Source organism: Dendropsophus ebraccatus, chromosome 3 (genome assembly GCF_027789765.1).
Source record: "Dendropsophus ebraccatus isolate aDenEbr1 chromosome 3, aDenEbr1.pat, whole genome shotgun sequence".
Lineage (NCBI taxonomy): Eukaryota > Metazoa > Chordata > Amphibia > Anura > Hylidae > Dendropsophus > Dendropsophus ebraccatus.
Window position 1 is genome coordinate 89859421 of NC_091456.1, and position 25428 is coordinate 89884848.

Consider the following 25428-nt stretch of genomic DNA (forward strand, 5'->3'; position numbering starts at 1 on the left):
TTATGTAGCAAAAATTTTTTACATCTTTATTGGGTACATATACTAAAACAATTCATTAAAAAAGAGAAGAACCAAACATTAAAAGAGCAGGGGCTATCCCGGAGGAAGTATTGATATTAATAATCACATATGCTAAAATCCCTGACCAACAACATATATCATTAGGCAGTAAAAAAATGAAAGAGAAAAAAGGGGAGAAAAGAGAAAGAAAAGGAGAAGATAATAAAATAGAAAAGAAAAGAAAAAGAAAGAGTGTGTATTTGTAAATATAAGTACATTAAATAAGCGCAATGAATATAAAGATGATTGTGTAAACATGATTATGTAAAAGTGCCAAGTACAAAAATGAGTAAAAAATCACAAAACAGAATGTGAGCCTATCATAAAACTGTCATAGAACAACTATATATTAAAATCATATAAAAACGCACAAAAAACGCATGTGTGACTTGCCATGTGTAAAAATGTGTATGTGTGATGCCTCCAGTGTGTAGTCTTTTCTAACTTATAGTTGTCTCTTCTAACTTTATTTACTATATAGTCACCCATGTGCTCTGCCAATCCAGTGCTGATTCGTTCTCTTATCATTATTTTGTATTTTAACAGAAAATTTATAAAAAGTGATTTTATAAATATAAATTTGGGTTTCCAGCTGTATAATTGCTTATATATCATTATGCAGGTGGATTGTATAAAAGAACAGTACATAGAAAAGTTATATTGTCTCGTGCAATCTAAAGTGCTAGTGAATATATTGCCATCTATACTTTCGTCACAGTCCTCCGGGACGTCACCACCCCGACGCGCATTTCATTGCCTTCGACCGGGGTTTTTTCTTGGAAATTGTTTGTAAAGCTGTAGTAGTGTAATGTGTATAGTGTACAACTAGTGCATGTGGACAAAATTGTGGATATGTTCACACTGTGTGCATTTTTTTTTTTTTTAATAAGGTTATTACTAAATTATAATTGAAGTCAAAGGAATGATGCCCCCCCCCCAATACACATAGGGGGAGATTTATCAAACGGTGTAAAAAGTTGGTCTCTAAATCAGCGAAGTGTTGGCAATGTGGGGACATTTTTAAGCCTGGTGCATAAAACGCCGGACTTAATAAATGTCCCCTCTAGTGTTGCTAATCAAGCATTGATAGAGGCCAAAGTTATAATCGGGGAACTATCCAAAGATGCAGAGAATTACCCAATATTTTCAGAAAAAAAACTAAAGGAAACACCCCTACTCCTGCCCCTAGGAGAAGGAAAAGGAAAAAGAAAAACTTACCTAGAGGCTGTAGAGGGGAGAAAGACAACAGAAAAGAAAGAGAAAATAGATTCCTAAATAATGCCAATAATTCCACTATTTCTACTCCTTCCGACATTGCACAGATATTTAATTTATCTAGTCATCTACTTAATGACAATGAAAAAAGCTCCTCCAAATGGGCTTGTCATTCTGTCCTGTCTCATTTCCAGATAATTTTAAAATATTTCTGGATGTGAATGAGTTTATTCGGAAACACACTCTTAAGCGACATTTTGCTCTGCAAGAAACTTAGTTCATGCCTTCTGATGATTTTACACATGATAAAGATATTTCTTCACTTGTTGATGTAAAATCTAGATCTAATTTTTATCACCTCAATACCAGAGGACACCATATTGAAACCTTTCAGTCCATGTTACCAAGTGATTTGCGTGACATTCATAAAGAGGTTGTAATTAAGAATTACCCAGATCATTTATCTATTGGGTAATGTGTATTGATTTAGATCTTAATGCAGTGTTGCACTATTTAAAATGTGATTCCTACTTACATACTACTCAGATTAATTTTTTGACAATGGTATGTGTTTTATTTTATAGCACAATGCTTTCTCTTTTGAGGATCTTATCTACAGGCAAAAGAGGGGCTGTGCGATGGGCACTCGATTCGCAAACTTATTTATGGGGTTCTTTGAAGAGACTGTCCTTGCACAGTGCCCTGACTATTTTAATCACGTTTTTACTACCTCAGGTATATTGATGACCTGTTCATTGTATGGACAGGGACAGAAGAACAGGCAGTACGTTTTGTGGAAACATTGAACAATAACATGTGGGGCATCCAGTTTAACCTGAATTTTGGTACTGACAGTATAACATTTTTAGATCTAGAGATTTCCAAATCTAGTAACTCTTCCATTATTACAAAAACGCACTTTAGGGCTATGTTCACACTACGTATTTTTCCGGCCGTAGTGAGAACCGCGAATATACGCACGTAGTTTGAGGTTGATGCGTTCGCTTGAAAGTATACGATATACGCCCGCACAATGCACACTACGTATGAGCTTGAAATGAACAAGACCATTGTTTGAGGACGGAAATGGTCCAACTCACGGCCGTGGATTTCCATGCGGTCCCGTACGGAGTACTTATTTCAGCCAAATTGAATGTGATTTTTAAAACCAAAAAGTTCTGTGTTTTTTATGGGGCTGGGCGAAGATTTCCAAGTAAATGACCTGTTTCAGATTGCTTCGAAACAAGCTAGGGAAGCATAACTGTACTACGGGCGTATGTTCGCGGTTCGGCCGCATGTTTATTTTTCCCACGGTCGTATTTTTAGCCACACATGTACGGCTGCATACGAACTACGGCCGGAAAGATACGTAGTGTGAACATAGCCTAAAAGTAACCACAGAGGTGAGTATAACAGCTGCCACTCACCTCTGTGGTTAAAAAATTTGCCCTTTAGGCAGTATCAACGCATAAGAAAAAATAGCAGTTTAGAACATGATTTTATAGAGCAGTCAAAAATACTAGACAATCCCTAGATTTTCCCTAAACAACCTATTAAAGGGGCATACAATAAAAGTAAAAAAGATCTCCCAAACTGAAATACTAACTAAAATGAATGAAAAAAGCATTAATAAAAAAAAGACCTATAAAGAAGGTAGAGATAAATATAATATATGTTTCATTACCGAATATAATTGAGGAGCAAAGGACATCCGAAAACACCTAGAACGGAGCTGGCCAATCCTTCTGAATGACCCAATATTAAAACCTATTATTCCGAAACATCCAAATATTATATTTTGTAAAACTAAACGCTTACATAACCATCTGGCCCCTAGTAGACTACGGAATAAAAATACAATTGGTTGCAGCAACCACCAGGCATTTGGGAATATAAAATGCTGTGGTAATAGATGTCTGTGCTGCAGCTTGATCCCCGAAGATCCTTGCAATTTATTCAATTCACATTGCACTGGAGAAACCTTTCAGGTACAGGGCACATACAGTTGCTTCACCCGGTTTGCAGTGTACTTGTTATAGTGTTCTATGAGACCATAGAAAACCCTAGGTAATTCTAGTTTAAATTGCATCTACAGTGTATGGGTGTTCTTGGTACCCTTTTTTATAGGAATGTCTATTAAAGAGGACCTGTCACCACCTGTAATGGGGTGACAGGCTCCCGACCCCCCGTTAGAGCCCCCTATACTCACCTGATCCCGCCTGGTCCCGCTTCTGGAGATGGTCGGGTCACGGAGAGAATGACAGGCGAGTCCGACGCTCCGTCATTCTGTATGAGCGTTGGACTCATTTGAGGAGCGCGCGCGCCAGGCTTCGGGCGCCGATATCTCCGTAACCCGACCATCTCCAGAAGCGGGACCAGGTGGGATCAGGTGAGTATTGGGGGCTCTAACGGGGTCAGGAGCCTGTCACCCCGGCACGGGGGGGTGACAGGTTCCCTTTAAGCATATTACCATTTGTTATATATAATTTTTTGTTTTTTGAAAAAAAAAATTGTGCATTTTTATTCCTAATTTTTTTCTATTTTTTTCTCTATTCGTAAATTTTTTTGCCTTTCTCATTGCAGTTTTATACAGTTTAAACAGTTTGATAGCTCATACTGGTTGTTTTTAGGTTATACCTTAGAGGGTTAACATTCCTGATACCCCACCCAGCCGATCTGTTGTCAGCACTCCCCTCCTGCATTTTAGAGTTGTATTATAAGTGTAATGCTGCGTTTACACGTAACGATTATCGTGCGAATTTGCGCGATAACGGTCGAATTGGAACGATAATCGTACGTGTAAACGCAGCGAACGATCGAACGACGCACGATAAATCTTACATCGTGATCTTTCATCAGGTCAGCAAATCGTCGTTCATCGTACGCGAAAAATTCGCAAATCGTTCCGGGTGAACAGTGGTTCGCCGATTTAACCAATGTGTGAGATAGGCTTAAACGATCGCAGTGCGAATTTTCGTACGATATATCGTACCGTCTAAACGCTGATCGTTATAAAAAAAAACGTAAATCCGACATCGCTAATCGTACGATCGAGCCAATAATCGTTACGTGTAAACGCAGCATAAGAGTCTTAAGGCGCTATTTGACCAACAGATCTGACGACAGATTATCTGCCATAGATTTGAAGCCAAACCCAGGAACAGACTATAAACAGAGAACAGGTCATAAAGGAAAGACTGGATTTCTCCTCTTTATAAAATCCACTCCTGGGTTTGGCTTCAAATCTTTGGCAGATAATCTGTCGTCAGACCTGTTGGTCGAATAGGGCCTTTATTCCAAGGGCTGACTGGGCCCGGACATTAAAGTAAACGAACGCCGATCTGCTAGATGGTCGCTTGTTTACTGGGCCTATTACACGGCCCGATAATCGTTTAGCGAAGGCTGCAGGGACATTGTTACAGCAAAGCTGCTGCTGCTGCGTGCGGGACCGAGAGAAAGAAGGAGCGCAGGAGAAGCCCTGCAACATGTTTAGGTAAAGTATGGTGCTTGTGGAATCATCGTTCGCCCACCAAGCATCGCTATTACACACAATGGTCGGTGCACAATGATTTTAGGTTTGAACCTAAATAAATGACTAGCCGATGACACGATCATCGGCTGATCGTTGTCTCTATTCCACGGAGCGATTATTGCTCTAATAGGGCCCTAACTGTTGTTTTATCATGATAATGCTATTGACACTTGAGAAAGAGACCATACCGGTCTCGAAATGCGTTGTGTATTGTACCATATGTTTTAATAAATTATTTTAATGTTCGCCATCTATTCCTGACTATCTGGAACTGTGCCTGGAATCCTGTTGTTGGAGTGGTGTTGGTCCAAAATGAGAAATATGACTGAGACATATATGAGAACAAAAAATTGACAGCAAAAAAATCATAGCCTTAGAAATATGTCTTCAAAAAAATTGCAGCCACTGCTTGTTTACATTATACAGTATGCCTTCATACTGCTGTTATAACTAGATAAGTGGAACTGACCACTATTTGTTACTAAGAAATTAATTGGAAAGATACAAAGAATGTCCAAGGAAAATAAAAACTTTATACTTTAGCTGCTGTAACTGTACAGTTCTTAAATAGCCAAAAGGTGCCAGGCTATGCCAGCTTTACCATACACCACTGTCTTAAAACTGGCTTTACACGTTAGATGCAAGTTAGCTGAAACTATCATTATAGTTATCTTCTATCAGCTTATGCATGTACCTGAAATTCCTCCATTAACAAATGGATACAGTAAAGAGAAGGGTACCTTTAGGCTGACTCTCGATCAGTTCTTTTACTAAGGGCCCTATTACACAAAATTATTATCGGCCATCTATTGAATTGTCCGGGGAGCCCATAGGAGATAGCTGAGTTCTGCTGCCTCCGCTCCTTAGCGGAGTGATGGCAGCAGATCGTTTTTATCCTTGTCGTTATAAGACAACGATCAGCCATCATAGTGCATGTCGGCTGATCGTTGCCTTTTATTACACAAAGCGATTATCATCTATAATGGCCGATAATTGGCCAAATATGGCCGATAATCACTTTGTGTAATAGGACCTATAGTCTGCATGGGGAAAAAAACTCAATGTGTAAAAAAAATCCTATTCTATAGCAGAGTGCTGCCCCAATATTCATTATTCATGTCATCAGGTTAGATGCTTGTAACCTGCTGACGGTTTCCCTTTAAAAACAGTTCAGGCAAAATGTTTGCTATCATAAAAAGGTGAAAAAAGTACAATAGATAAAATGTATCAGTATCTGTTTTAATTAGGAACAAAAATGTGCTGCATTTCCCTATATGGTACCTTTTTTGGCAAAGTAATAACAAGGCACACAGAAAAACTTTTGTTTCTGAAGTTTTGTTTATGTTAAAGGGGTTGTCCGGCGATAAAAAATTATTCACAGAATAACACACATTACAAAGTTATACAACTTTGTAATGTATGTTATGTCTGTGAATGGCCCCCTTCCCCGTGTTTCCCCCCACCCACGCTAGACCCGGAAGTGTGGTGCATTATACTCACCGCATCTCGTGTCGTCCACGGTCTCCGATCCTCAGCAGTGACGTCTTCTTCGGGAGACCGGCGGATCTTTCCGAGCAGGGCCGGCTCCAGCTTTTTGTGGGCCCTTGGGCGACAGAGCCTCGGCGGGCCCCTTTGAGGAGCAAATCATGGAGAGACAGGCGAGGAAAGATTTGCAGCAGAAGAAACATGCGGCTGCTGCATATCTTTCTCCTCCTGTATCTCCTGATCTCTGCAGTAGTCAGGACTCTGGAGGAGTCAGACCCAGTCACAGGATTATATATATATATCATGCTGGTGCTGCTAGTTCTCTAGTATACAGCTCCTTCTGTGTGTGTGTGTGTGTGTGTGTATATACATACACACAGAGCAGGAGCTGTATACTAGAGAACTAGCAGCACCAGCATTATATATATATATATATATATATATATATTTATTTATAATATGAACATGGTGAGACCTCTAGTTCTCCTATATTCAGGCCCTGCAGTGATATACAGTGTGTGTGTGTGTATATATATATATATATATATACACACACACACACACTGTATATCACTGCAGGGCCTGAATATAGGAGAACTAGAGGTCTCACCATGTTCATATGATAGATAGGAGATAGGGAAATAGATAGATAGATAGATAGATAGATAGATAGATAGATAGATAGGAGATAGATAGATAGATAGATAGATAGATAGATAGGAGATAGATAGATAGAAGATAGATAGGAGATAGATAGGAGATAGATAGATAGATAGATAGGAAATAGATAGATAGATAGATAGATAGATAGATAGATAGATAGGATATAGATAGATAGATAGATAGATAGATAGATAGATAGATAGATAGATAGGAGATAGATAGATAGATAGGAAATAGATAGATAGATAGATAGATAGGAGATAGATAGATAGATAGATAGATAGATAGGAGATAGATAGATAGATAGATAGATAGATAGATAGGAGATAGATAGATAGATAGATAGGAGATAGATAGATAGATAGATAGATAGATAGGAGATAGATAGATAGATAGATAGGAGATAGATAGATAGATAGATAGATAGATAGATAGATAGATAGAGGAGATAGATAGATAGGAGATAGATAGATAGATAGATAGATAGGAGATAGATAGATAGATAGATAGATAGATAGGAGATAGATAGATAGATAGATAGGAGATAACTAGATATCTGTATCTATCTATCTATCTATCTATCTATCTATCTATCTATCTATCTGTTTTGTGTATAGAGGTCCTGCTGTAATATATATATATATATATATATATATATATATATATACTGCTGTAATAGATATATATATATTACAGCAGGACCTCTATACACAAAACAAGTAGAAGAACCAGCACATACAGGACACTTAGTTTGCAGAGCCTACCTGCTGCCCTCAGGTCATGTGTCCGATCACATGACCCGTGACATCATCAAAGGTCCTTCAGACTCACAGGTCCTCTTTCCTACTCGGCTGTAGGGAAGATTTGTGATGGAAGACAGGTGCTCAGGGGCCCCAGTATGGATCGGCGGGCCCCTAACTGTCACATGCGGCCTCTAGGGGCCCAGTCCCCTTTGTTACTACACTTTTTTTTCTTTTTTACTAACAAAAAAAATGTAGTAACAAACGGGAGTGGGCCCCTAGAGGAGCTGGGGGCCCCGGCATTTGCCCTACTTAGCCGGGTGCTGACGCCGGCCCTGTTTCCGAGTGCCGGCCGCCCTCTGCAGTGTCATCCGAAGCTCAGCCGCGTCAGCAGCTAATGACGCGGCCACGTCATCAGCCGCTCAGCCGCGATTGGCTGAGCACAGTTATGCTCAGCCAATCGCGGCTGAGCTTCGGATGACGCTGCAGAGGGCGGCCGGCACTCGGGAAGATCCGCCGGCCTCCCGAAGAAGACGTCACTGCTGAGGATCGGAGACCGTGGTCGGCACGTGACAGGTAATATATAGCGCACCACACTTCCGGGTACACAGGTGGGGGTGGTGGGACACGGGGAAGGGGGCCATTCACAGACATAACATACATTACAAAGTTGTATAACTTTGTAATGTGTGTTATTCTGTGAATAATTTTTTATCGCCGGACAACCCCTTTAAAGCCATGAATAAAATATATCTAAGAAAGAAGTTTTCACTTCCTCCTTAGAGTGTTTAGGGTTAAGCACCTTTGCCTTAACACTGTAAGCAGCATTCTACACAGTAAAATCCTAGTCTCTTTTATTCTGGGTAGAACTACAGAAATAAATATCAGTGAAATAGGCTGTGTAAGGAGAGAGCACATGGGATTAGCTTTTGCTTAAATTCACCAGTGTAATGAATTAATGTTGTGTACGATCAGTAGGAAATGAGAGACCTTTCTTGTGTGGCCTGACTGCAATAAAATATGACTCACTGTCTAGATTGATTAGCTTACCATACCAGTGGATTCAGTGAATTAGAATCTCTTAACAATAGAGTTCCTATCAGGGCTGTGGAGTTGAAGTCGGACTCATGGAGTCCAGAGTCGGAAAAAGTAAACTCCAAATCCAGCTTTAAGAAAAAAAAATTTTTTTTAAATTTATAATTAAGTTTTGATATAAATTTTATAAATGTTCCTCATCAATACATTTTATGTTCTATTAATCTAAGGAGCTTATTAATAAAAACGAAAAACCCTGTCTCCCATAGATTTTGTTTCCGCCATATATCAGTAATAAAGCACTGGCCCTAGTAGTGTAGCAGTAACCTCTGTCCTCAATGTGCTGTTTTCTCTCTGGAAGAGACCTAGATATAGACCTAAAGGGACATTTATTAAGTTGCGGAGTGGCCATTTTCTGGCGTAGAGGGGCCAGATGCAAATATATTCGCACACGCTAGGGCTGGGCGATATCGGCCTAAATCAATATCATGGTTAATCGTACATGTAGCTGCAGTAACGATAATTGAACGATAATTATGACACGCATTTTTGCAAGCCACACCCACTTGGCAGTGTCAAACTGGTGATATTTCTTTTCAATAACGTAAAAAAAAAAACCTCACATATAGGTGAGTATATACAGTTATATACAGTGTAAGGGATCAGGTAGCGGTTTCGTCGTCTCCTGGGTAGACGGGCGCACTTTAACAGGCACACACGGAACAACTGGAGTTTGTACAACTGACCTCAGCCAGTTTTATTTAAAGAATGTGGTACAGAAATAAAGCAACACAAACAAAATCCTACGCCTGTCCGGCACTAACTAGACATCAGGATACCTCTCTAACAGGGTGCCGGCCTAATACCGGTCACCACACATAACAGAAAAGGTACGTACCACTTGTATGGCTCTCACAGGTTCTTAGCAGAGGACCTGTTCCCAGGCTGAGAGCCCAGGTGTGTCTGCACTCCTGGCCTTTTATAAGACTTGCACACCTGAGGACTGATTGATTAATCAGACAGCCCAAGGCCCGGACTGTCTGGATGGAGTGGGGCCCACCCTCACTTCCCACTCCAGCAACACAGGCCCTGATAACTGGTTTTGTCCAAACCTGATCTGCAAAAGCCACAGATCTGGCCACTCTACTTTCCTGGTTGCTTTTTTTTTTTATAAAACAGACATGATATATCTTGGACAAATATACACCCCATCTACCACTTCTCCAGACACTCTGTCACAACAGTTATAAAGCCACTAATGTAATGCAAGCTAATGTAAACGTCCTGCAGTGTGTACATGGCTGTATACCTATATGTAAACGTCCTGCAGTGTGTACATGGCTGTATACCTATATGTAAACGTCCTGCAGTGTGTACATGGCTGTATACCTATACCTACCTGCAGTCCTCAGGATCTGACTGAGAAAAATATTCCTCCTCAGATGTGTCATCTGTTTTTATACTGGAAAGTCCCAGGCTGGTGTATCTCACAAGGTGCGCCATATTGTAGTGTATGCACTGCATTACAATTCTTTATAATAAGGTACGGCTATAAGACAAAGCATTACCATATACACACACACTGAGGCTATGTTCACATTGGTGTCACATTCCATTATCACAGAAATAAAATGTGGAAGCCTACAGCCCCCATGTCTGTCATTGGGGTTCACTAGCTGCAGGTGGTGTCCATGTGTGGCTGGATCCTGCACTGGAAACAGGTGTGAACAGAGCCTCAGTGAGTCAGTTCATCACAAGAGTATAATAAAGTGACCAGATCACAAGGGCTTCTGTTCAGATCCCATGTAAATAAAGCTCCAGATCCTGCTAGGTGTCAGTGCTATCCCCAGTATGCCATGTGATAGCTGCCTATCCCCCTGGCCCAGCCTCTGGCATTCCCGCAGCGGCACTCAGGGCCCTGTCCCTTTAAATCCAGATAACTATGCGCAGCCCCGTCCCCAGCCTCAGCACAGCACCTGTTGATGTCAGTGATCGGTTCGGCGCCGGTCGCTGCATCATGCTGAGGAGCCGGGGATCTTGGACACAGTGCAGTGTCCAGAGGCTGCCTGCGGACAGCGCTCCATGATGTCACCCCGCTAGCCGTGCTCTGACTTCATGGGCAGCGGGGTTCTGGCTGGGTAATGCAGCGAGATCCTGGAGATGCGGGGGGGAACAAAGCTTCCCCCCTGTGAGAGGATGAAGACAAGGGACCACGGCCGCATGCTGTCTCATAAAAGATTCCGGGAGAGCGAGGAGCTCCGTGTGCGAGCACTAAAATCCATAAGTGCCTTTCTTAAGCCTTGAGAAAGGCACTTATGAATTTTAGTGCCGAAACGCGCTACTACGTTTGATAAATTTACTTTTTGTTTTCTGCCAATTATTCTGTTGGGCAGTTTTATATTTTTGGCAATCGCAAATGCTTTTTTTTATCAGCGACCACCCTTGTTTGAAACTGCGCCATGCACTTTAGTAGATCACACTTGGCTCCTTAAAGGGAACCAATCACTTAAAAAATGCATGTAAAGCTATGGGAATGTGCTGTAGCAGCACCCAGCACACTTCCCAAACATGCTTTTATACCCCCCGTCCCTGCAATGTACAAGCCAAAAACGTACTTTATAAACTCGGCGCTCTGTATGTAAATTACCCCCAAGTAGTCCTCTGGGCGGGGAGCTGCGGGCAAGTAGTCACTGTCCCTGGGCGTTCTGCAGTGCTAATCACGCCCCTCTGGGCGTGATTAGCCTGCATAATTGTGGTGGCGTCATCGGAGGCGCGCTGTCTCTAACGTTAGCACGCCTACGTTCTTGCTGTGCCGCTCATGCGCAGTACAGCGGGTCCGGTCTTCGCCGTACTGCGCAGGTGCAAAATAGCCTCGAACTCATTGCCGGATCTCCAGCAATGAGTTTGAGGCTTTCTGCACGTGCGCAGTACGGGGCGTGATTAGCACTGCGGAACGCCCAGGGACCGTGACTACTTGCCCGCAGCTCCCCGCCCAGAGGACTACTTGGGGGTAATTTACATACAGGGCGCCGAGTTTATAAAGTACGTTTTTGGCTTGTACATTGCAGAGACGGGGGGGTATAAAAGCATGTTTGGGAAGTGTGCTGGGTGCTGCTACAGCACATTCCCATAGCTTTACAGGCGTTTTTTAAGTGATTGGTTCCCTTTAAGTCCTTTAACCCCTTCGTGCTGCAGCTAGTTTGGGCCTTAATGACCGGGCTCATTTTTCTAAATCTGACCTGTCTCACTTTAAGCGCTTACAGCTCAGTGATGCTTTAACGTATGCTAGCGATTCTGAGATAGTTTTTTTCGTCACATATGGCACTTTATGTTAGTGGCAAAATTAGGTCACTACTTTGTGTGTTTTTTGTGAAAAATATCATGAACAATTTAAGAAAATGCATTTTATGAACTTTGAAATTCTCTGCTTCTAAAAAAAAAAAAAAAAAAAGTTGTAGCACATAAATTAGTTACTAAGTCACCTTACCAATATGTCCTCTTCTGGCATAATATGGTAAACATATTTTACTTTTTTAGGGTGTTATGGGGCTTAGAAATTTATCAGCAAATTATCACATTTTCAGGAAAGTTTCCAAAACTGATTTTTTTTAGGGACCAGTTCTTTTTTTAAATGGATTTAGAAGTCTGGTATCCTGAAACCCCCCATAAGTGACCCCTTTTTGGAAACTAGACACCTTTAAGAATTCATCTTGGGGTATAATAAGCATTTTAACCCTACAGGGGCTGGAGGAAAGTATTCAACATTAGGCTGTAAAAAAATGGAAAATTAAAATTTTCCAATAATATAAAGGTTTAGTTTCTCATTTTCAAAAGGAACATGAGAGAAAATTTACCCCAGAATCTGTAACGCAGGTTCTCCTGAGTAGAAAGGTACCCCATATGTGGGCATAAACCACTGTATGGGCACACAGCCGGGCTCAGAAGGGAAGGAGCGCCAATTAGCTTTTCCAATGCAGATTTTGCTGAAGAAGTTTCCAATAACATGTTCCAATAACATGTTCGTTTAGTTTGAAATTTCTCAATTTCACGAGGAACAAGAGAAAAAAGTACCCCAAAATTTGTAACGCAGGTTCTTCTGAGTAAAAAGGTACCTCATATGTGGGCATAAACCACTGTATGGGCACACAGGAGGGCTCAAAAGGAAAGTAGGACCAATTAGCTTTTTCAATGCAGATTTTGCTGAAGAAGTTTCCGAGCGCCAGGTGCGTTTGTAGTGCCCCTGTAGTGCCAGCAGAGTAAAATCTCGCCATAAGTTACTCCATTTTGGAAATTGCACCCCTCAAAGAATTCATTTTGGGGTGTGGTGAGCATTTTGACCCCACAGGTATTAGAGGAAAGTATTCAAAACTAGATCGTAAAAATGAAAAACTCAAATTTTTCCAATAATATGTTTGTTTAGTTCTAATTTCTCAATTTCACGAGGAACAAGAGAGAAAATTTACCCCAGAATCTTTAACGCAGGTTCTCCTGAGTAGAAAGGTACCCCATATGTGGGCATAAACCACTGTATGGGCACACAGCCGGGCTCAGAAGGGAAGGAGCGCCAATTAGCATTTTCAGTGCAGATTTTGCTGAAGAAGTTTCTGAGTGCCAGGTGCGTTTGTAGTGCCCCTGTAGTGCCAGTGGAGTGAACCCCCCCATAAGTCACCCCATTTTAGAAAGTACACCCCTCAAAGAATTCATCTTGGGGTGTGGTGAACATTTTGACCCCACAGGAAAGTATTCAAAATTGGCCAGTAAAAATGAAAAACTCAAATTTTTCCAAAAATATGTTGATTTAGTTTGAAATTTCTAAATTTCACAAGGAACAGGAGAAAAAATGTACCCCAAAATCTGTAACGCAGGTTCTCCTGAGTAGAACGGTACCCCATATGTGGGCATAAACCACTGTATGGGCACACAGCGGGGCTCAGAAGGAAGGGAGCGCCAATTTGCTGTAGCAAAACTGCAGCTTGTAATAGTTATTAGAATAGCGCAGTTACTAAAATAAAATTAAAAAAATGAGATTACAGGTAATGTGGGGTGGTTACGGGCAACCTGGGGTGGTTACGTGTAATCTAGAGGTGGTTACGGGCAACCTGGGGTGGTTACAGGTAATCTGGAGGTGGTTACGGGCAACCTGGGGTGGTTACAGTCAACATGGGGTGGTCATGGGCAACCTGCTGTGGTTACGGCAACGTGGGATGGTTACAGGCAACGTGGGGTGGATACGGACAACCTGCTGTGATTACAGACAATCTGGGGCGGTTACAGGCAACCTGCTGTGGTTACGGGAAACGTGGGGTGGTTATGGGCAACTTGGGGTGGTTACGGGCAACCATGGGTGGATACGGACAACCTTCTGTGGTTACAGACAATCTAGGGTGGTTACAGGCAACCTGCTGTGGTTACGGGAAACGTGGGGTGGTTACAGGCTATGTGGGGTGGTTACGGGCAACGTGGGGTGGTTACGGGCAACATGGGGTGGTTACGGACAATCTGTGGTGGTTATGGCCAATCTGCGGTGGTTACGGACAATCTGGGGTGGTTACGGATAAACTGAAGTGCTTATAGGTAATCTGGGGTGTGTACCTGTAATCTGGCGTGGTTACGGCAATCTGGAGGGGGTCATTGGCAATTTGGGGTGGTCAGAGGCAACGTGCGGTGGTCAGTATCGACGTGCGGTGGTCAGAGGCGACGTGCGGTGGTTGCATGCAATCTGGGGGGTTGCATGTAATCTGGGGTGATTACGGGCAACCTGAGGGGGTTACTGGCAATTTAGGGTCGTTACATTCAATGTCTGGTGGTTATGTGTAATCTGGCGTGATTACGGGCAACCTGGGGCGGTTACGGGCAACCTGGGGTGGTTACGGATAAACTGAAGTGCTTATAGGTAATCTGGGGTGGGTACCTGTAATCTGGCGTGGTTCTGGCAATCTGGAGGGGGTCATTGGCAATTTGGGGTTGTCAGAGGCAACGTGCGGTGGTCAGTATCGACGTGCGGTGGTCAGTGGCGACGTGCGGTGGTCAGAGGAGACGTGCGGTGGTCAGAGGAGACGTGCGGTGGTCAGAGGCAGCGTGCAGTGGTCAGAGGCAACGTGTGGTGGTCAGAGGCAACGTGCGGTGGTCAGAGGCGACGTGCGGTGGTTGCATGCAATCTGGGGGGTTGCATGTAATCTGGGGTGATTACGGGCAACCTGAGGGGGTTACTGGTTACGGTCAATGTCTGGTGGTTACGTGTAATCTGGCGTGATTACGGGCAACCTGGGGCGGTTACGGCAACCTGGGGTGGTTAGGGGTAACCTGCGGTGGTTACGGGTAATCTGGGGTGGTTACGGGCAACCTGGGGTGGTAAAACTGACTTGTTATGAGTTACAACAATTACGATTACAACAATATGTAACTTGCATAACTTTTATTTTATTTGATGGCTTTTAAAAAATTAAAACCTTTTTTAAAAAAATGAATGTTTCTTTAAAATCGCTCTATTACCATGCTTATAGCACTTTTATCCTTTGGTCTATGGGGCTAATTGAGGTGTCATCTGTACTTTCTATCATATGCGACTTTTTGATCGGTTTTTATAAATTTTTTTCTGGATTTGATGCGATGCGCTGCAATGGATTTGAAGCAATAGAGTGCCGAGCTGGGATCAGCGCCATTACAGCGCAGACCTCAGCCGGGACCAGATGCGCGCGGGGGGGGGTGTGTGATTTGATGCGACCAAAAATGCGAGATCGGGAATATAATTTAATAGTTCAGGTGATACCAATGTTTGTTTATTTATTTATTTTTATTTATAAAATGGGGAAAGGGGGGTGATTCAAACTATTATTAGGGGAGGGGATTATTTATTAATACAAAAAAAATTATTTACTGTTTTACACACATACTAGAAGTCCCCCTGGCAGCTTTGACAGCTGCATTTAAAAGGCTAATTAGCTTCACGGTCCGATCGCCGTGCCCGCTAATTAGCCTTTTAAATGCAGCTGTCAAAGTGGCAGATAGCACTCGGGATCACAGCGGCTCAGAGCGGGGGTCACCGCGTGGCCCCCCTCTGAACTCCCCCACCCGCAGGAGGATGTACAGTTACGCCCTCATGCGGGAAGGGGTTAATCTTGCCTCATAACTAAGATGCTCCATGTCCCTTATTAGTTTAGTTGCCCACCTATGTACCGTTTTCAGTTTCAGGCCATCCTTTCTACATTTTTTCTTTCAGTGGGACAAAAAAAAAACACTTTTTAGTGTCCACATGAAAGCTCCCATGTGTCTACATGGAAGTGTCCACATGGAAGCTTCCATTAAAGGGACCCTAAAAAAACAAACAAAAAAAAAAAACGACATAAAATATAAAAAAAAAAATCATTACCAAAATCTGCACAGTTGTTTCTGTGCTGTGTCCCCCAACAACATAGGAATAATGCCTTCTGCTGTGCACCCCCACGTAGTAATAATGCCCCTGATTTGCTGCACCCTGGACCACCCATAGTAATAATGATCCACTCTTGGGAACAGACCCCCACTTACCCATAGTAATAATGCCCCTGCTATGCACCACCCACCCATAGTAATATTGCCCCCTGCCGTATACAGCCCCCTACCCATAGGAAAGATGACCCCCCCTGTTGTGCTCCAGCATAAAATAAAATTACACTCACCTATTGCAGAAAAGCCGCACCTCTTCTCCATCTTATGGCTCCATTCTGTAATCCTTCTAGGGTTGCTGAAAGGAGGACGCTGGCCGGGCAGCGGTGAGGGGTTGCAACGTGTCCATCTAATGTGTGATTTAAAAAAACACTTGAGAAGCCTCAAGGGACCCACCCACCCAAGATGCTTGGTATTTTCTAGCTGTAAAGCTGGCCATATTAGAAATGTGTGTGCCAAGCCAAGAGTGTAGATGCATGGGAGGACTAGGAGAGATAGCTGTTGGCCCAACAACTGTGTGGTCAAATTTGGTGTTTCCCTGTACTTTTACATACATTATATCCTTATTTGCCATTTCTGTGAATTTGTGTTGTATCTGGTGTGGCATTCACATGGGAAAAGTGTGGGCCAATTATCGTTATATTAATATCATATACATAACTCATATACATAATACATAACATAGTTTGTCTCTATAAGAGACTCTTATTCTTGCAGTGGAAAATGCTGGGCACAGTAAACACATAAACTCCCAGTGCTCCCCTCCTCCACACAGCCAGAATTATTCATATTATGTCAGCAGAAATTAACTCGGCTGCTTTGCTAAATGTAATTAAGGGTTTCTGCAGAATAACCTGACATTTAATGGGAAGAAGATATTTTACTTTTAAATTACAAACATCAGTAAGGCATCCCATAGAAAATGTGAAGGTGCTTACTGAGTGAGAGTGTGTTCACACTAAGAGACCTAAGCGGAGAACATCCCGCGGATTCCGCTGATCACCCCTGCTCGCTCCAGCTTGACTGTCTGCTTGTGCCATAGACTCTATTCTAGGCTCCAGCGGATTCCCCCATCCTCCCAAAGAATTGTTTATTTGCTATTACGACCTTCCATATACTTTAGTATACTAAATATGGTAATTACGATCGTTTATATACTACAGTAATTACTATAGGAATTACGATTGTAAAAATGACTATCGTTCTGTGTATTATGGAGAATGATTTGCAATTGTTTATTGTTAATCAGAGAAAACAAAATATAGCTTTGTCTAATAGGGCCCTAACTGTTTGTGCACCATCAGAAAGTAGTACTTGGATGCCCAGATGTCTAAGGGTCTACTAGTTGAGGTCCCTAGGCCCTGCATAAGCGAGGTGGCCAGTAGGTAAAGTTAGAGAACATCTGTTATGCATCCTTTAGGTAGTTCTGCTTTATGTTATGTAGCTTCAATTAAAACGACTCTGTACCCACAATCTGTCCCCCCCAAGCCACTTGTACCTTGGGATAGCTGCTTTAAATCCAAGATCTGTCCTTGGGTCCGTTCGGCAGGGGATGCAGTTATTGTCATAAAAACAACTTTTAATCCTGCAGCACTGTGTCTAACGGCCAGGGCTTACATTTGTATATGCATTAGGCTGGCACACCCTCTCCGTCCTTCCTCCCCACCCTCCTCATCATTAGGAATGCTCAAGGAACATTTACTGCTGTTTGAGCTTTGCACAGGTGTATTAACGATCCAACCCATGTTCATTATACACACAGGCGGGGAATAGGAAGCAATCTGCCTGGAGCATTCCTAATGATGAGGAGGGTGGGAAGGAAGGACAGAGAGGGTGTGCCAGCCTAATGAATATATAAATTTAAGCCCCGGTCGTTAGACACAGCGCTGTTTTTATGACAATAACTGTTTCCCCTGCCGAACGGACCCCAGGACGGATCTTGGATTAAAAGCAGCTATCTGAAGGTACAAGTGGTTTGAGGTGTCAGATTGTGGGTACAGAGTCGCTTTAAGGGCCCTACTACGTAGAGCAATAATCTGCCCGATCAGGCCAATTTGGCAGATAATCACTCTGTGTAATAAAGACAACAATGAGTCGATAAAACAGTCATCAACTAATCGTTATTGTTTAAACCTGCTTTAAAATCATCGGCCATCGTCTGCACATCCCTACGTAAGCGAATGGCGATTTGGTGTCTTGAAATGTTTCTGCAAGTCCTGACCTACTTGCTAATGTTTTTTCTCTGTTGTTAGCCATTATCACAGCCTGTCCTCTATAGGCATCCAACACGTAGACAAGTAAATACATCTTGTGTCCGAGGCATTTTTTCTAAAAGTTTCAACCTTGCCAGACAAGCACTGTTGTTCTCTGTTATCAGCTATAATCACAATCTGTCCTCATAGGCATCTAAACATCTGAACCATTTAACCACATAATTATAATAATATATGCAATACAAAATGTGTAAAAAATAAAAAAAAGTATTAAAAAATATGAAAAAAACTACAGTAATAAAAATGCCCCAATAAATATTTATATTACCCCCTTTCCCATTATACAAATAAAAATATAAATAAACATAAAAAACAAACATATTACATATCGTAACATGAGGAATTGTCCTACCTATTAAAATATAACAATATTGTTACCGCACAGTGAACAGCATAACAGCGTATATGAAAAGTGGAAAAAAAACCACCATTATTACTGATTTTTTTAAATTATATATTAGAAAAAAATTAAAAACAATCAAAATGTATTTCTTAAACCAATATAATATCAATAAAAACTAGAGATCATGGCGCAAAAAAATTACACCCCAACCAGCTCGGTAGGTGGAAAAATAAAAGCGCAATGCTCTAAGAAGGCGAAGAGGAACATTGCCCTCAGCTCTTGTCATGTTGGGAAATGCCTTCTGGGCATTACAGCCTCATTTACATAGTAACAAACAGGCTGCTGATAGGTCCGCTTGAAGCATTGGAGTTGATTTTCTCTTATAATTGAATTTCATAGGGGGGAAAAAATGCAGAAAAAAATGGACTTTAAATAGAAACTTGAGGAAGACAAGCAGTGTTGTCCATAGCTTGAAAGGCAATAACTATGATGATAATGTTTTCATGTTCAGCCACACTTTCTGTTACTATGCTATCACTAAATCCCCTATTACACGGAGCGACTGTGAGGAACAAACAAACGATGTCAGCGCTTGTTTGCTCCTCGTTCCCCGCTTGCTGCCGCCGTCATCACACATGGCGGCAGTGAGCCGGTGAGAGCGGGGGAGGGGGGGGGGGCGTAGGGAGGTGTGGGCGGCTGGCTGGGTGATCGCTTGATCTTCCCAGAAGTCCATAGCATATAGCAGCGGTCTGCTGATGCCACTCCTATTCCGCGGAGCAACGGCAGCAGATCATTGCATATAGAGTCATTTGTCTTTTAACATGTTGAAAGACAGACAACTACAATGATCAGCCGACCGTACATTTCGGCTGATAGTTGTGTTCTATTACACAGGAGGATTATCGGCCATAATAGGGCCTTAAACCTTGGCTGACTGTTAAATAGAACTTCTTATCTAAGACATCAATAACTAACCCAAAAAACAGTGTAAGTGTAGGAATTTGTAGACAGCAATAACATAAATATTCTGCTAACATGACTAGTACAATTGAATTCCAGCCTCCATTTACTTCATATGGGAGAACCTATATCTAAATCCGTAATCCATGCTGAGGGATAAAGTGTAAAGAAGCTGAGAGAGCATAGTAAACTTTACATCTTCCTTGTATGTAGTCAGTTGCTGCCTACAAATCTGGAGCCTTCTACTTCCTAGCATTCTGACCTCATGAGCTGTGGTAATCCCTGTATGAATATAGATGACTCAGAACGACTACTTGCATTTCATATGCTCATGTCATTGCTCTGTAACCATACATTGAAATTTTTTTATGTTGTAGACCTTAAACCCAGGCTGAGAGTGAATCATAGCAGGATCACATTTCATTCATCCTTTTATTATCTCATGTGTCTGCGAGGACTAGACAATTGCAAGAAATTCTATTTTTTACATGCATTTTAACTGATTAATAAATAAAAACTATTAAAATTAAAAAATAAAAAATTATCAAAAATAAATCCATATATTCATTAGAAGAAGTGTGATAAATTGACTCAGCTATCCACCCCATAAGTATTTATTGTTAGAAAGAAGGATCTATGGTATTTTTTATTTTATCTAAACTAAACTTAATAACACACATTGTAAGGAATCATTTTAGTCTGTGTTCACACATTCCATTGCAGTAATTGATCATTTTATTAGTCTATGTTCACACATAGCATTTAATGGGCGTTTAATTAGCGCTGTTTTGCCGCAAATGGCACAATTTGCAATAAAATATCAATATTTTTCCTGCAATTCCATGAAATTTGTTGCAAAAATATCAGTATTTTACAGCGAAATTGTACGTTTGTGGCAAAATAGCACTAAATAATGGCAATTAAATGTGCATTAAATGCTGTGTGTGAACATAGCCTTGCTGCACCACTTCATTCATCGTTTAAGTGCCGCCAAGCCATTCTTTATTGCGCTAATGAAATGAAACTCCAACATGTGTGAACATTTTCTTAAAGTGACTGTACCACCAGGCCCAGGCTGAAGCACTGGAGGGTGCCGACCCACCCTTAGTGGGAGGAAACCCTAGGCCCTCTACGATAGGGATCCATTGATTCTAATGGAGTCATGTCATGGAGGGGCTGGAGTTTCTTCCCACTAAGGGTGGGTCAGCCCGCCTCCAGTGCTTCAGCCTGGGCCTGGTTCAGTCACTTTAAGCTATGTTCACACATAGCATTTAATTTGTGTGAATTATGAATTTGTGACGATGTTTTACCACAAATCGCGCAAATGTGGTAAGATAGCTTTATTTTGGCCATGCTATTTTACTGTGATTGCGCAATTCACTGCAAAATAGCGGAAAAATTGTGGTAAAAATTCTGAATTAACACTAGTTAAATGCCATGTGTGAACCCAATCAATTAAAACTCATTGAAAAATCTTTTCCCAACTACAGTCAACATTTAACAAATATGTAATTCAATATGCCTATTTATAGTGTAACAAGACGTTTTTGGTTTCCCATTGTCACTTTCTAAAAGCCATATTTTTATTTTTTTTAACATATGAGGGCTTTGATTTTTTGCAGGATAAGTTGTAGCTTTCATTGATCCCAAATATTATATTTTTTCAGATTAACTTCATTAATTAGGTTTTAACCCCTTCACGTCAGCAATACGTTTATAAACATCTCTGTATATCTACGTTCCTGACTTCAGGGGCTTGAGATGTGAGCAGTCCCTCACAAATCAGTGTGTCCGAAGCCGGAAATAATGACAGAAAGCTGCCTGTCATTAACCCCTTAAACGCTGCAATCTATAGCAATCGCCACGTTTAAGGAAGTTAGTGACATCTTAAGCACCTGTCACCGACTGATTGGGACCCCCTTGCTGCGGGGGTCCCGATCGCTTGTACTGATGGGCGGGAGTAAGCCACTTACCTTCGTCCTGTCGGATCGGCGATCTGTGCATAGTGTTTGCTCTCAGGCAGGCTCTGTGCACAGATTGCTGATAACACTGATCCCCCCCCCCAATAAAAGTTTAGAATACCTCTTTATAAAAATATGAAAAAAATTTAAAATAAACATATTACCTTTTGTAGCATACGGAATTGTACGACCTATTAAAATATAACATTATTGTTTCCGCATGGTAAACGGCATAAACGGGAAAAAAAACAGGATTGCTGATTGTTTTAACCCTTAGGGGTTCCCTCCTCGTGTATATAAGGCCATAGCGCCTGCATTTTTCCACCTAGAGACCCAAATGAGCCCTTATTTTTTGCGCAACTAATTGTACTTTGCTATGGCAGATGTAATTTTTGCCTAAAATGTGTCGGGAAACCAGAAAAAAATTATATGTGTGGTGAAATTGAAAAAAAAAAATGTTTTTTTTTTTATTTGGGGGGGGGGGGGGGGGTTGTTTTTACTCCGTTCGCCCTGGGGTAAAACTGACTCGTTATATATGTTCCTTAAGTTGTTACGATTACAACGATATGTAACATGTATAACTTTTATTTGATTTGATGGCTTGTAAAAAATTAAAACCTTTTAGAGAAAATATATGTTCCTTAAAATCGCTCCATTCCCAGGCTTATAGCGCTTTTATCCTTTGGTCTATGGGTCTGTGTGAGGTGTTATTTTTTGCGCCATGATGTGATCTTTCTATCGGTACCTTGATTGCGCATATATGACTTTTTGATCGCTTTTTATTACAATTATTCTGGATTTGATGCGACCAAAAATGCGCAATTTTGCACTTTGGGATTTTTTTGCGCTGACGCCGTTTACCGTGTGAGATCAGGAATGTGATTAATTAATAGTTCGGGCGATTACGCATGCGGCGATAGCAAACATGTTTGTTTATTAATTAATTAATTTATTTTTATTTATAAAATGGGGAAAGGGGGGTGATTCAGACTTTTATTAGGGGAGGGGATTTTGTGTTATTAAAAATACATTTTTCTTTTACTTTACACATATACTAGAAGCCCCCCTGGGGGACTTCTAGTATATGCACTCTGATCTCTCATAGAGATCCATGCAGTATAGTTATACTGCATGAATCCATGAGATCGGTGTTCTATTGCTTTTGGCTGCTGCAGCCAAAAGCAATAGAATGCCGAGCCGGGATCAGCGCCATTACGGCGCAGACCCCGGCCCGGGATGGATGCGGGGATCGCCCCCCCGCAATCGCGCCGCAGGGGGGCGATCCCCCCACTAGCCCACCAGGGATGGATATGAGCAAGTATTTAGAAGCAGCTGTCAACTTTGACAGCTGCTTCTAAGTACTTAATTAGCGGGCACGGCGATCGGACAGTGCCCACTAAACGTTCAGTAACGTCCTGGTGCAGCTATGGGTTAAAATTATATATAACATTTTTTTTTTATAGTGTCAAACATATCAAGTTTATTAGGAAGCAAGAGAAGCAAGTACAGCAATCAGTGGCCTACTTGGCCAACTTTTAGAAAACATGAAAAGTTACAAAAGCTACAAAACATAACAGAAATTCTAGGTACAGCGTCGTGCATGCATATAAAACAATAATAATAGATGTCATATGGAAAGGAGGAAGGGTGATCGGGGATCATATGGAAATATAATAGGAGACATCTGTAACATATGAGGAAGTAAACCAAGGGGACCAGGTCTTCTCGTAAAGGGCCACCACGTCTCCACGTATTGCCGCAATTTTTTCCGAAAGCATAATGTCGTTAACTCTAGCTATAACTTTATCCAGAGACAAATGCATTTGTTTCCAACTAGCGGCCACATGGATACGTGCTGCCAAAAGGATAAACTGCGATAATTTAAACATTTGGTTCGACATTTTGGATGGCCTAATGCCAAAGAGACACGCTTGTGGAGTCACTGGGTAACTGTGTCCAATGATATCTGAAATCAACCTAGTTACAGATATCCAGAATGTATGGGCTATTGGGCATGACCACCAGATATGATGCATGGTGCCATCAGCTATGCACCCCCTAAAGCACAGTGGGGAGACATCTGGGTAAATAACGTGGAGCCTAGCAGGAACATAGTACGCTCTATGCAAGATCTTAAGCGCAGTCTCCGTCAGGGAGACCTGCATGCTACCCCTACTAAGAGTTTCACTACTTGTTTTCCACTGGATAGGGGATAGAGATATATGGAGATCAGCTTCCCACAGTGCCATATAGGGCAGCTTGACCTCTGGTGGCAGGTGATTAAGCATAGAATAGAGAAGGGATAGCATACCCGTCCTAGAAGGGGTATAAAGCGCATGCCGTTCAAAATCTGTCATCAGGATCTCTGTAGAACTAGGCAAAATATCACTAAAATACGAGAAGACCTGGTTAGCCCTAAACAGTTCAGAAGAAGGCATGTGGGAGTGAGCCACAAATGCCTCCCTCGTGTACAAACGTTTTCTTGCCAGAAAGTCGTGGAGCCTAGAGAACTTATTTTTTATCCACCACTGGAACATAAGGGGAGACAGACCAGGGGGAAAGGAAGGGTTCCCAAACAGGGGTAATAAGGGCGAGACTGGGGACTGCAGATTTTTCTTGAACCGGACCCTGCGCCATAGTGCCAATGAATGTAAGACAATTTGGGCCGAGGCGTGAAGCTGAGGGAGAGTTGGCAGAGGGGACCACATGAGGGCTGGCAATGAGTAGGGGGCTATTAGATCAGTTTCCAGTTGGGCCCATTGAGGCCGACCCTCATTTGCATTAATGAGCATTAATTGTGCTAACCTTGCTGCCAAATAATAGTTGTAGAGATGAGGAACCGACAGACCTCCAGACCTCTTATGTACATGCATGACCTTAGCAGCAATGCGAGGCTTACGGCCATTCCAAATAAAGCGAAAGATATCTTTTTGAAGGCCCGTCCGGTCCAGGCGGACCAGGGGGATCGGTAGACACCTGAAATAATATAATACCCTGGGCAGAATGACCATCCTCACCGCATTCACCCTGCCAAGCCATGAAAGATGAGTCCGGTTCCATTTGTGGAGGTCTGTCCTTACAGCAGAGAAAAGAGAGGGATAGTTAGCAGCATATAGGTTAGATAAAGAGTTGGTAAGTTTTATTCCTAGGTAGGGAAGTGACCGAGAGGAGGGTTGAAAGCCAAAGTTCAAAGAAATAAGTTTTTGTTGGGACAGGGGAACGTTGCAATAGAGAGTTCCAGATTTGGCTTGATTGATACGAAGCCCTGAAACCCTTTCAAAATCAGCCAGAGTACTGAACAGGTTTGGGAGGGAGATTAAGGGTTGGGTCAGAGTGAGTAGAGAGTCATCTGCAAATAAATGCAACTTATAGGTATGGGAGGCAATATCAACCCCTCTAATGTCTGGGTTAATGCGGATGGCACTCGCCAGTGCCCCTCCCAATGGAAATAGGGGTAGCAGAAGAGGAGGGGAGTTTAAGAAACGCTGAAGGCGTGGAGTACAGTAAACGTAAAATATGAACAAACGACCCTCCAAACCCCATGCGACTCAACACCCCGAAGAGGAAGGCCCAGGACAAGCTATCAAACGCCTTTTCTATATCAAGCGCCAATAACATTAATGGTGTTGTGGAGGCGTTGGACCAGTTAATAATATCTAGAACTTTACGAATGTTGTCCGGGGCCTGCCTCCCGGGATGAACCCCACCTGATCACTACAGTTTAATTGGTGAAGGA

At 42.0% G+C, this 25428-nt stretch overlaps 1 protein-coding gene and 1 long non-coding RNA gene across 3 annotated transcripts in view; one reads left to right on the forward strand and one right to left on the reverse strand.

Moving 5' to 3' along the window:
- Nucleotides 1-25428, forward strand: part of RNF38 (ring finger protein 38) — a 256727-nt gene that overhangs the window by 165135 nt on the left and 66164 nt on the right. The gene's annotated exons all lie outside the window — the stretch shown is intronic.
- Nucleotides 1-25428, reverse strand: part of LOC138785828 (uncharacterized) — a 46697-nt gene that overhangs the window by 5402 nt on the left and 15867 nt on the right. The window contains exon 3 of the long non-coding RNA XR_011362159.1: nt 16389-16504. This is a non-coding gene — a long non-coding RNA (uncharacterized lncRNA). The remainder of the gene's footprint in view (nt 1-16388; nt 16505-25428) is intronic.